Here is a 12,527-nt window from a genome sequence, read left to right as displayed (position 1 = left end):
TGACGTTTGTGCTCGGGCCAAGTCTTGTAGTTCTCGGGCTAGCGGACTGCTGTTGCCCTTGCCTATTCCTAAGAGGCCTTGGACACACATCTCGATGGATTTTATTTCAGATCTGCCTGTTTCCCAGAAGATGTCTGTCATCTGGGTGGTCTGTGACCGTTTCTCTAAAATGGTCCATTTGGTTCCTCTGCCCAAGTTGCCTTCTTCTTCTGAGTTGGTTCCTCTGTTTTTTCAGAATGTTGTCCGATTGCACGGTATTCCTGAGAATATTGTTTCTGACAGAGGTACCCAATTTGTGTCTAGATTTTGGCGGGCATTCTGTGCTAGGATGGGCATAGATTTGTCTTTTTCGTCTGCTTTTCACCCTCAGACTAATGGCCAGACCGAGCGGACTAATCAGACCCTTGAGACATATCTGAGGTGTTTTGTCTCTGCTGACCAGGATGATTGGGTTGCCTTTTTGCCATTGGCAGAGTTCGCCCTCAATAATCGGGCCAGTTCTTCCACCTTGGTGTCCCCGTTTTTCTGTAATTCGGGGTTTCACCCTCGATTTTCCTCCGGTCAGGTGGAATCCTCGGATTGTCCTGGAGTGGATGCGGTGGTAGAGAGATTGCATCACATTTGGGGGCAGGTTATGGACAATTTGAAGTTGTCCCAGGAGAAGACTCAGCGTTTTGCCAACCGTCATCGTCGTGTTGGTTCTCGGCTTTGTGTTGGAGATTTAGTGTGGTTGTCTTCTCGTTTTGTCCCTATGAGGGTCTCTTCTCCTAAGTTTAAACCTCGGTTCATCGGCCCTTATAGAATATTGGAGATTCTTAATCCTGTTTCTTTCCGTTTGGACCTCCCTGCGTCCTTTTCCATTCATAACGTTTTTCATCGGTCGTTATTGCGCAGGTATGAGGTACCTGTTGTACCTTCAGTTGAGCCTCCTGCTCCGGTGTTGGTTGAGGGTGAGTTGGAGTACGTTGTGGAGAAAATTTTGGACTCTCGTGTTTCCAGACGGAAACTCCAGTATCTGGTCAACTGGAAGGGTTACGGCCAGGAGGATAATTCTTGGGTCAATGCATCTGATGTTCATGCTTCTGATCTTGTTCGTGCCTTCCATAGGGCTCATCCTGGTCGCCCTGGTGGATCTGGTGAGGGTTCGGTGCCCCCTCCTTGAGGGGGGGGTACTGTTGTGAATTTGGATTCTGGGCTCCCCCGGTGGCCGCTTGTGGAATTGGACTTGTCATCCTCTTTCCTGTTTCACCTGATTCCATCAGTAGTGGGTGTCGCTATTTAAGCTCATTTCTCTGGTGGTTTCTTGCCGGTCAACAATGTTATCTGATGCCTCTCAGTGCTTGTTCCTGCTTCTAGACTACTACTAGATAAGTTGGACTTTTGTCCATGTTTTGTTTTGCCTATTTGTTCCAGTTCACAGCTGAAGTTTTGTTACTGTGTCTGGAAAGCTCTCGTTGATCAGGGATTGCTACTCTGGCGTTATGAGTTAATGCCAGAGTTTAAGGTAATCTCTGGATGGTGTTTTGTTAGTGTTTTTCTGCTGACCATGAAAGTATACTATCTGTCTTCTGCTATCTAGTAAGCGGACCTCAAATTTGCTAAGACTATTTTCCTGCTGCGTTTGTTGTTTCATCTGAACTCACCGTCATTATATGTGGGGGGCTACTGTCTTCTTTGGAATATTTCTCTAGAGGTGAGCCAGGTCTTATATTTCCCTCTGCTAGCTATTTAGGTCTTAGGCCAGAGCTGGGCATCTAGCGATAAATAGGAAATGCTACCTGGCTATTTCTAGTTGCGCGGCAGGCTTAGTTCATGGTCAGTATAGTTCCATCTTCCGAGAGCTTGTCCCTCTATAGGCTTGCTATGATCTCTGCCTGCAGAGATCATGACACCCATCTCTTCAACCTATCACTAACAACTGGTGTTTTCCCCTCAAGCTTTAAACATGCCTCCATCACACCTATCCTCAAAAAGCCCTCTCTTGACCCATCCTCTGTATCTAGCTATCGCCCTATATCACTTCTTCCCTATGCCTCAACTACTGGAACAACACGTCTACCTTGAACTGTCCTCCCATCTCTCTTCTTGCTCCCTCTTTGACCGCTTACAATCTGGCTTCCGGTCACACCATTCCACTGAAACTGCCCTAACTAAGGTCAACAATGACCTCTTAACCGCCAAGAGCAAGCGACACTACTCTGTTCTCCTCCTCCTCGACCTGTCGGCTGCCTTTGACACAGTGGACCATTCCCTATTATTACAGACCCTCTCATCCCTTGGCATCACAGACTTGGCCCTATCCTGGATCTCATCATACCTAACAGACCGGACATTCAGCGTCTCCCACTCACACACCACCTCCTCACCTCGCCCCCTATCTGTCGGAGTCCCACAAGATTCAGTCCTTGGGCCCCTGCTCTTCTCCATTTACACCTTTGGCCTGGGACAGCTCATAGAATCTCATGGCTTTCAGTATCACCTCTATGCTGATGACACACAGATCTACATCTCTGGACCAGATATCACCTCCCTACTAACCAGAATCCCTCAATGTCTGTCCACTATTTCATCATTCTTCTCCGCTAGATTTCTGAAACTTAACATGGACAAAACAGAATTCATCATCTTTCCCCCATCTCACGTGACCCCCCCAACGAACCTATCCATTACAGTAAATGGCTGCCCACTCTCCCCAGTCCCACAAGCTTGCTGCCTCGGGGTTATCCTTGATGCTGATCTCTCCTTCAAACCACATATCCAAGCCCTTTCCACTTCCTGCCGACTTCAACTCAAAAATATTGCACGAATCCGTTCATTCCTCAACCAAGAATCTGCAAAAACCCTAGTCTATGCCCTCATCATCTCTCGCCTTGACGACTGCAACCTCCTGCTCTGTGGCCTCCCCTCAAACACTCTCGCACCCCTCCAATCTATTCTAAACTCTGCTGCCCGACTAATCCACCTGTCCCCCCGCTATTCTCCGGCCTCTCCCCTCTGTCAATCCCTTCACTGGCTCCCCATTGCCCAGAGACTCCAGTACAAAACTCTAACCATGATGTACAAAGCCATCCACAACCTGTCTCCTCCTTACATCTGTGACCTCATCTCCCGGTACTTTCCTACACGCAACCTCCGATCCTCACAAGATCTCGTTCTCTACTCCCCTCTTATCTCCTCTTCCCACAATCGTATACAAGATTTCTCTCGCGTATCACCCCTACTCTGGAACCCTCTACCACAACACATCAGACTCTTGCCCACCATCAAAACCTTCAAAAAGAATCTGAAGACCCACCTCTTCCGACAAGCCTACAACCTGCAGTAACCACCAATCGACCAAACCGCTGCATGACCAGCTCTACCCTCACCTACTGTATTCTCATCCATCCCTTGTAGATTGTGAGCCTTCGCGGGCAGGGTCCTCTCTCCTATTGTACCAGTTATGACTTGTATTGTTCAAGATTATTGTACTTGTTTTTATTATGTATACCCCTCCTCACTTGTAAAGCGCCATGGAATAAATGGCGCTATAACAATAAATAATAATAATAATAACAATAATAATGTATTTGTGGGAGGATACACATACACGGGTAGGCAGTTGGATGGCAGACATGGAGTTGTCAGGTGTGCAGTGTTCGAAGCTAGAAGACCTGTGTCAAGTCCTTCAGTGTTTGGAGGAATGCGCACTGCTCGTTAGTGCAGACAACGCCATAATAAGCATGAGCATCCCCCTAATGCATCTGCTGATGAAAAGTTTGACGCACATAAAGGAGCAGGCGTCTGCAGCCGAGGATGAGGGAAGCCTAGATGACAGTCAGCCATTGTCTGCTCAGGGAAGTCAACAGGACGAGGTGGCGGGCGATGAGGAAGAGGACGAGGAGGATGATGGGGAAGAGTATTTTTTGGATGAGGAAGCTTCTCAGGGGGCAACAGAAACTGCTGGCTTTGCAAGGCTGGGTTCTGTTTTTTTGAGGAAGACAAGTGATGTTGATTTGCCCGAAAGTGCTCCTCAACCCAGCACATGCACAGATTTGACAACTGGAACATTGGCACACATGGCGGATTATGCCTTGCGTATCCTCAAAAGGGACCCACGCATTATAAAAATGATGACCGATGACGATTACTGGTTGGCCTGCCTCCTTGATCCTCGCTATAAAAGCAAATTGCAAAATATCATGCCACATGAGAACCTTGAACAAATATTGACAACCAAACAAGCTACTCTTGTAGACCGTTTGATTCAGGCATTCCCAGCACACAGCGCCGGTGATGGTTCTCACACGAGCTGCAGGGGGCAACAGGGCAGAGGTGTTAGAGGTTCACAAATCAGAAGTGGCGTTGGACAGAGGGGTTTTCTGACCAGGTTGTGGAGTGATTTCGCAATGACCGCAGACACGACAGGTACTGCAGCATCAATTCAAAGTGACAGGAGACAGCATTTGTCCAGTATGGTTACTAACTATTTTTCCTCCATTACCGATGTTCTCCCTCAACCGTCATTCCCCTTTGAATACTGGGCATCCAAAATAGATACCTGGCCTGAATTGGCCGAATATGCATTGCAGGAGCTTGCTTGCCCAGCAGCTAGTGTGCTATCAGAAAGAATATTCAGTGCTGCTGGTTCAATACTGACCGAAAAAAGGACTCGTCTGGCGACCCAAAATATTGATGATCTAACCTTCATTAAAATGAACCACTCATGGATTTCTAATTATTTTGCCCCACCTTTCCCGGCTGACACCTAGCTTTCCTGAAAAAAGGTCTTGCTTTGGGACTGGTGTTACTGACTGTTCCAATCTCTAAATTTGCAGCTGCTGTTTGTACAGCATACGACATGTTTACACCTCCCTAAATGGCCTAACTCCCCCCACGGGGCTGTGGTCTTGCCACTTGGTGAAAGCATCCGTCAGAGTGCCGTTTGTCTGAAGAGGTGGGTGTGCCCACTTTTGGTCGACGGCAATGCCAATTGGTCCCTTATAGTACAATGAAGTGTCTCTGGTGGTGGTGGTGGCGCGCACCCAACGTCAGACACACCGTTGTAACATGAGGGGCCCTGGGCCTGTACCACCGGCCACAAGAGAGTGCCCCCCCCAGCTCAAACAGTGCTCTACCCCTTGCAAAATTATCTCTCGCTGCTCCACCACTGTTTAGTCTATGCGCTGAAATCCTTCAATGCCTGGCACTGACAATAACAATTTGTTGACATGTATGATGCTATTTAAAATAGGCAGGGGCCCTGTCCTACTTTTACAACAGTAAATACTTTGCGCCAAATTACAATTTCTGAAAGTCAGCATAGGAGCCCACCCCTGTACCGAAGTATGCCCCCCCTTTTTTTTCTGTTTGGCGAGACATTGACATCTATTTAGTTTTTTGGAGTACTTACTGTCTGCGGTCCCTCCTTCAAATTGTCCTCCGCTAAGCACACCAAAGCTACCTGTGTACCCCTGCCACATAATGGAATCTGCATAGAGCCTATTTTGTTATTTTAGGCCTACTAAGTCTGTCTGCAGTCCCTCCTTCGAATTGTCCTCCGCTGAGCACACCAATGTTGCCTGTGTACCCCTGCCACATAATGGAAGCTGCATAGAGCCTATTTTGTTATTTTGGGCCTACTAAGTCTGTCTGCGGTCCCTCCTTCGAATTGTCCTCCGTTGAGCACACCAATGCTGCCTGTGTACCCCTGCCACATAATGGAAGCTGCTTAGAGCCTATTTTCTTATTTTAGGCATACTAAGTCTGTCTGCGGTCCCTCCTTCGAATTGTCCTCCGCTGAGCACACCAATGCTGCCTGTGTACCCCTGCCACATAATGGAAGCTGCATAGAGCCTATTTTCTTATTTTAGGCATACTAAGTCTGTCTGCGGTCCCTCCTTCGAATTTTCCTCTGCTGAGCACGCCAATGCTGCCTGTGTACCCCTGCCACATAATGGAAGCTGCATAGAGCCTATTTTCTTATTTTAGGCCTACTAAGTCTGTCTGCGGTCCCTCCTTCAAATTGTCCTCCGCTGAGCACACCAATGCTGCCTGTGTACCCCTGCCATATAATGGAAGCTGCATAGAGCCTATTTTGTTATTTTAGGCATACTAAGTCTGTCTGCGGTCCCTCCTTTGAATTGTCCTCCGCTGAGCACATCAATGCTGCCTGTGTACCCCTGCTACATAATGGAAGCTGCAAAGAGCCTATTTTGTCATTTTAGGCCTACTAAGTCTGTCTGCGGTCCCTCCTTCGAATTGTCCTCCGCTGAGCACACCAATGCTGCCTGTGTACCCCTGCCACATAATGGAAGCTGCATAGAGCCTATTTTGTTTTTTTAGGCCTTCTAAGTCTGTCTGCAGTCCCTCCTTCGAATTGTCCTCCGCTGAGCACACCAATCCTGCCTGTGTACCCCTGTAACCTACTGTAAACTGCATAGAGCCTACTTTCCATTGTAGGCCTACTACCTGTGTGTGTCTCGGCCAGTCCACTCCTTGCAGTTGTCCTCCACTGAACAAAGCTATGCCGCCTGTGTACTCCTGTTACCAATTGTGAACTGCATTTATCCTACTAACTTATTTGTGCCTAGTAACTGTGTAAGCCTGTCATAACAGTTGTCCTCCACCACAGAACCCAGCTATGCCACATGTGTACTCCTTTTACCAATTTTGAACTTAACATAGCCTTCATTTTTATTTTAGGCCTACTGTTGTGAATTCTGCTTTTGGGCTCCCTCCGGTGGTTGTAGGTGGTAATGCAGTTGCCCCTGAGTTGCAGTCCTGGTCAGGTGTATCTGCTGATTGCAGTTCTGACTGGGGTATTTAGGCGTGCAGGATTCATTAGTCCTTGCCAGCTGTCAATTGTTGTTGGGAGGTGTAGAACCTCTGCCTGGTTCCTCCTGCCTTTCTGCCAAATCAGCAAAGATAAGTGTCTGTTTTTTTTTCCTGTGGCACACATGTTGTGTGCTTCACAATTCAGTGCTATTCTCTGTGTTTTCTTGTCCAGCTTAGATTGTGTCAGTATTTTCTCAGTCTTGTTGGATTCTCTGGAGTGGCAGATATACATTCCATGTCTTTAGTTAGATTGTGGAACTTTTTTGCATTATCTGCTGTGGATATTTTTGGAAGGGTTCTAATTCTGACCGCTTAGTAATCTGTCCTATCCTTTCCTATTTAGCTAGAGTGGCCTCTTTTGCTAAATCCTGTTTTCTACCTGCGTGTGTCTATTCTTCTCCTACTCACAGTCATTATTCGTGGGGGGCTGCCTATCCTTTGGGGGTCTGCTCTGAGGCAAGATAGCATTCCTATTTCCATCTATAGGGGTATTTAGTCCTCCGGCTGTGTCGAGGTGTCTAGGGTATGTTAGGCACACCCCACGGCTACTTCTAGTTGCGGTGTTAGTTCAGGATTTGCGGTCAGTACAGGTTCCACCGACTCCAGAGAAAGTTTCATGCAGCTCCAAGGTCACCAGATCATAACAGTACAACTGGCCCATAATGAGTTAAATGCATCTCAGAAGAAGGGAAGAAAGGTGTTGAGTAGTGTTGAGCATTCCGATACCGCAAGTATCGGGTATCGGCCGATATTTGCTGTATCGGAATTCCGATACCGAGATCCGATACTTTTGTGATATCGGGAATCGGTATCGGGATCGATATCAATGTGTAAAATAAAGAATAAAAATAAAAAATATTGATATACTCACCTCTCCGACGCAGCCTGGACCTTACCGATGTAACCGGCAGAATTCTTAGGAACGGAAGCTGCCGGTTACAGCGCTAAGGTCCAGGCTGCGTCGGAGAGGTGAGTATATCAATATATTTTTTTTTAATTCTTTATTTTACACATTTATATGGATCCCAGGGCCTGAAGGAGAGTTTCCTCTCCTTCAGACCCTGGGAACCATACAGGATACCTTCCGATACTTGGTGTCCCATTGACTTGTATTGGTATCGGGTATCGGCCGATACTATCCGATACCGATACTTTCAAGTATCGGACGGTATCGCTCAACACTAGTGTTGAGCCATTTTTTTTTCTGCAGTCTGTTTTGTCTTTTTTTCCCTCTTTATTTATGGGTGGCTGAGGAGTCTTGTGCCAGCATGGATGTTCAGGAATTAGCTTCTCATGTAGACCAGCTTGCTGCTAGGGTACAGGGTATTTCTGATTATATTGTTCAGACTCCTGCTTTAGAGCCGAAGATTCCTACTCCTGATTTGTTTTTTGGTGATAGGTCCAAATTTTTGGGTTTTAAAAACAATTGTAAACTGTTTTTTGCTCTGAGACCGCGATCCTCCGGTGATTCCATTCAGCAGGTTAAAATTGTCATCTCCCTGCTGGTTGGCGATCCACAGGATTGGGCATTTTCCCTGGAATCTGGGAATCCGGCCTTGCTTAATGTAGATTCCTTTTTTCAGGCTTTAGGATTATTATATGATGAACCGAATTCTGTGGATCAAGCGGAGAAAACCTTGTTGGCCCTGTCTCAGGGTCAAGAGGCGGCAGAATTGTTTTGTCAGAAATTTAGAAAATGGTCTGTGTTGACTAAATGGAATGATGATGCTTTGGCGGCAATTTTCAGAAAGGGTCTTTCTGAATTCATTAAAGATGTTATGGTGGGGTTTCCCTCGCCTTCCGGTCTGAGTGATTCAATGTCTCTGGCCATTCAGATTGATCGGCGCTTGCGAGAGCATCAAACTGTGCACGCTGTGGCGTCGTCCTTAGAGCAAAGTCATTGTGGCGACGCTTCTCATGTCATTTCAGTCTGCCCTAAGCGGACAAAAAGGATCGCTAGTTCATTTACTATCAGTGCTGTACAACCTAAATTTCTGTTATCGGTGTCCTTGATCTGCTCATTGTCATCATTTTCTGTCATGGCGTTTGTGGATTCAGGCGCCGCCTTGAACTTAATGGATTTTGAGTTTGCCAGGCATTGTGGTTTTCCCTTGCAGCCTTTGCAGAACCCTATTCCTTTAAGGGGGATTGATGCTCCACCTTTGGCTAAAAATAAGCCCCAGTTTTGGACACGGTGACCATGCACATGGCGCCAGCCCATCAGGAAGATTGTCGATTTCTGGTGTTGCATAATTTGCATGATGTTATCGTGCTGGGTTTCCTGTGGTTGCAGGTACATAATCCTGTGTTGGATTGGAAATCTATGTCTGTGACTAGTTGGGGTTGTCAGGGGGTTCATAATGATGTTCCTTTGATGTCAATCTCCTCTTCTTCCTCTTCTGAAATTCCAGAGTTTTTGTCTGATTTTCAGGATGTATTCGATAAGCCCAAGTCCAGTTCCCTTCCACCGCACAGGGACTGTGATTGTGCGATTGACTTGATTACAGGCAGTAAGTTTCCTAAGGGCCGACATTTCAACCTGTCTGTGCCTGAACATACCGCCATGCGGAGTTATGTTAAGGAGTCTTTGGAGAAAGGGCATATTCGGCCATCTTCTTCACCGTTGGGAGCAGGGGTTTTTTTGTTGCTAGGAAGGATGGCTCCTTGAGACCTTGTATTGATTATCGCCTCTTGAATAAGATCACGGTCAAGTTTCAATACCCTTTACCTTTGCTTTCCAATTTGTTTGCTAGGATTAAGGGGGCTAGTTGGTTTACGAAGATTGACCTTTGGGGGGCATATAATCTTGTTCGTATTAAACAGGGTGATGAATGGAAAACTGCATTTAATACGCCCGAAGGCCATTTTGAATACCTTGGGATGCCATTCGGGCTTACTAACGCTCCATCTGTTTTTCAATCCTTCATGCATGATATCTTCCGGACTTATATTGATAAATTCTTGATTGTATATTTGGACGATATTTTGATTTTTTCCGATGATTGGAAGTCTCATGTGGAACAGGTCAGGATGGTATTTCAGATCCTTCGTGACAATGCTTTGTTTGTGAAGGGGTCTAAGTGTCTCTTTGGGGTGCAGAAGGTTTCTTTTTTGGGCTTTATTTTTTCTCCCTCATCTATGGAGATGGATCCGGTTAAGGTTCAGGCCATTCATGATTGGATTCAACCCACATCCATGAAGAGCCTTCAGAAATTTTTGGGTTTTGCTAATTTTTATCGCCATTTCATTGCGAACTTCTCCAGCGGGGTTAAACCCTTGACTGATTTGACGAAAAAAGGCGCTGATGTGGCGAATTGGTCCTCTGCGGCTGTCTCTGCCTTTCAGGAGCTTAAACGCCGATTTACTTCTGCTCCGGTGTTGCGCCAACCAGATGTTTCTCTTCCGTTTCAGGTTGAGATTGATGCTTCTGAGATTGGGGCAGGGGCCGTTTTGTCTCAGAGGGATTCTGTTGGTTCTTTGATGAAACCATGTGCCTTCTTCTCCCGCAAGTTTTCGCCTGCTGAACGCAATTATGATGTCGGCAATCGGGAGTTGTTGGCTATGAAGTGGGCGTTTGAGGAGTGGCGACATTGGCTTGAGGGAGCTAAGCACCGTATTGTGGTCCTAACCGATCATAAGAATTTGATTTACCTCGAGTCTGCCAAACGGCTGAGTCCTAGACAGGCTCGATGGTCCTTGTTTTTTTCCCATTTTGATTTCGTGGTTTCGTATCTTCCGGGTTCTAAGAATATTAAGGCTGATGCCCTTTCTAGGAGTTTTTTGCCTGATTCTCCTGAGGTCCTTGAACCGGTCGGCATTTTGAAAGAAGGGGTGGTCATTTCTGCCATTTCCCCTGATTTACGGCAGGTTCTTCAGGAATTTCAGGCTGATAGACCTGACCGCTGTCCTGTGGGGAAATTGTTTGTTCCTGACAGATGGACTAGTAGAGTGATTTCTGAGGTTCACTCTTCTGTGTTGGCTGGTCATCCTGGTATTTTTGGTACTAGAGATTTGGTTGGTAGGTCTTTTTGGTGGCCTTCGTTGTCACGTGATGTGCGTTCTTTTGTGCAGTCCTGTGGGACTTGTGCGCGGGCCAAGCCTTGTTGTTCCCATGCTAGTGGGTTACTTTTGCCATTGCAGGGCCCTGAGAGGCCCTGAAAGCATATTTCTATGGATTTTATTTCTGATCTTCCGGTTTCCCAGAGGATGTCGGTTATCTGGGTTGTTTGTGACCGGTTTTCTAAGATGGTTCATTTGGTGCCTTTGCCTAAATTGCCTTCCTCTTCAGAGTTGGTTCCGTTGTTTTTTCAGCATGTGGTTCGTTTGCATGGTACTCCGGAGAATATTGTGTCCGACAGAGGTTCCCAGTTTGTTTCTAGGTTTTGGTGGGCCTTTTGTGCTAGGCTGGGCATTGATTTGTCTTTTTCTTCTGCATTTCATCCTCAGACAAATGGCCAGACCGAGCGAACTAATCAGACTTTGGAGACTTATTTGAGATGCTTTGTGTCTGCCGATCAGGATGATCAGAAAACGTTTGACCTCTGTCATTGCCAACAAAGGATATTTTACAAAGTATTGAGATGAAATTTTGTTTCTGACCAAATACTTATTTTCCACCATAATATGCAAATAAAATGATAAAAAAACAGACAATGTGATTTTCTGGATTTTTTTTTTCTCAGTTTGTCTCCCATAGTTGAGGTCTACCTATGATGTAAATTACAGACGCCTCTCATCTTTTTAAGTGGTGGAACTTGCACTATTGCTGACTGACTAAATACTTTTTTGCCCCACTGTATGTGGTGCCCGTTGTTCGCTCTGTTGATCCTCCGACCCTGTTTTGGTTGATGGGGAGTTGGAGTATGTGGTTGAGAAGATTTTGGATTCTCGTTTTTCGAGGTGGAGGCTTCAGTACCTTGTTAAATGGAAGGGTTATGGCCAGGAGGATAATTCTTGGGTTTTCGCTTCTGATGTCCATGCTGCTGATTTGGTTCATGCTTTTCATCTGGCTCGTCCTGATCGGCCTGGGGGCTCTGGTGAGGGTTCGGTGACCCCTCCTCAAGGGGGGGGGGTACTGTTGTGAATTCTGCTTTTGGGCTCCCTCCGGTGGTTGTAGGTGGTAATGCAGTTGCCCCTGAGTTGCAGTCCTGGTCAGGTGTATCTGCTGATTGCAGTTCTGACTGCGGTATTTAGGCGTGCAGGATTCATTAGTCCTTGCCAGTTGTCAATTGTTGTTGGGAGGTGTAGGACCTCTGCCTGGTTCCTCCTGCCTTTCTGCCAAATCAGCAAAGATAAGTGTCTGGTTTTTTTTTCCTGTGGCACACGTGTGCTTCACAATTCAGTGCTATTCTCTGTGTTTTCTTGTCCAGCTTAGATTGTGTCAGTATTTTCTCAGTCTTGTTGGATTCTCTGGATTGGCAGATATACATTCCATGTCATTAGTTAGATTGTGGAACTTTTTTGTATTATCTGCTGTGGATATTTTTGGAAGGGTTTTAATACTGACCGCTTAGTAATCTGTCCTATCCTTTCCTATTTAGCTAGAGTGGCCTCTTTTGCTAAATCCTGTTTTCTACCTGCGTGTGTCTATTCTTCTCCTACTCACAGTCATTATTCGTGGGGGGCTGCCTATCCTTTGGGGGTCTGCTCTGAGGCAAGATAGCATTCCTATTTCCATCTATAGGGGTATTTAGTCCTCCGGCTGTGTCGAG

This window comes from Ranitomeya variabilis, chromosome 6 (genome assembly GCF_051348905.1).
Source record: "Ranitomeya variabilis isolate aRanVar5 chromosome 6, aRanVar5.hap1, whole genome shotgun sequence".
Lineage (NCBI taxonomy): Eukaryota > Metazoa > Chordata > Amphibia > Anura > Dendrobatidae > Ranitomeya > Ranitomeya variabilis.
This window is presented reverse-complemented; position numbering follows the sequence as displayed.